Here is a 1,208-nt window from a genome sequence, read left to right as displayed (position 1 = left end):
TCAGCAAGGAAGAAGCCACTGCTCCAAAACCGCCATAAAAAAGCCAGACTATGGTTTGCAACTGCACATAGGGACAAAGATCGTACTATTTGGAGAAATGTCCTCTGTTCTGATGAAACAAAACTAGAACTGTTTATAGTTATATAAAGCTGTGTTATTGGATCTATAGTTATATAAAGCTGTGTTGTTGGATCTATAGTTATATAAAGCTGTGTTGGATCTATAGTTATATAAAGCTAGCTGTGTTGTTGGATCTATAGTTATATAAAGCTGTGTTGTTGGATCTAAGTTATATAAGCTGTGTGTTGGATCTATAGTTATTATAAAGCTGTGTTGTTGGATCTATAGTTATATAAAGCTGTGTTGTTGGATTATCTAGTTATATAAAGCTGTGGTTGTTGGATATCTAGTTATTAGCTGTGTTGGATCTATAGTTATATAAAGCTGTGTTGGGATCTATAGTTAATATAAAGCTGTGTTGTAGGATCTATATGTTATATAAGGCTGTGTTGTAGGATCTATAGTTATATAAGCTTGTTGTGGATCTATAGTTATATAAAGCTGTGTTGTTGATCTATAGTTGATTATAAGAAAAGTTGTGTTGGATCTATAGTTATATAAAGTTGTGTTGTTGATCTATAGTTATATAAAGCTGTGTTGTTGGATCTATAGTTAATAAAGTCGCGTGTTGTTGGATCTATAGTTATATAAAGCTTGTGTGTTGGATCTATAGTTATATTAAAGCTGTGTTGTTGGATTCTATAGTTTATTAAAAGCTGTGTTGTTGGATCTATAGTTATATAAGCTGTGTTGTTGGATCTATAGTTATATAAAGCTGTGTTGTTGGGATCTATAGTTATANACAGCAGGGGGGCCCCGTCCTGTTGAATGTAGGGCCTGACACCTGGGTGCCCAGGAACACTGGGCACCAGGACCGCCGGTGGAGACAGCCCACACCTTCGCCAGAGAGCAGCTGTGAATGCAGGTGTGAGGCAGAAAAGGAACTATGACGTGCACACCCGGGGAAGGCACTTTGTGGCTGGGGAGCTGGTCTGGTCTACAGCCCCCTAGGAAAAAAGGCAGATGCCCCAAGTTGGACAGTCCTGGGTGGGACCCTGAGTGTCCTGGAGAGGGTAGGGGAGGTTGTGTACCGGGTGCAGCTTCCTCCCAGGGGGGAGAAAGGTGGCACTAGCACCGGGACAGGTTAG

This window comes from Salvelinus sp. IW2-2015, unplaced genomic scaffold (assembly GCF_002910315.2).
Source record: "Salvelinus sp. IW2-2015 unplaced genomic scaffold, ASM291031v2 Un_scaffold3092, whole genome shotgun sequence".
Taxonomy (NCBI): domain Eukaryota; kingdom Metazoa; phylum Chordata; class Actinopteri; order Salmoniformes; family Salmonidae; genus Salvelinus; species Salvelinus sp. IW2-2015.
Note: the sequence above shows the minus strand (reverse complement) of the source record.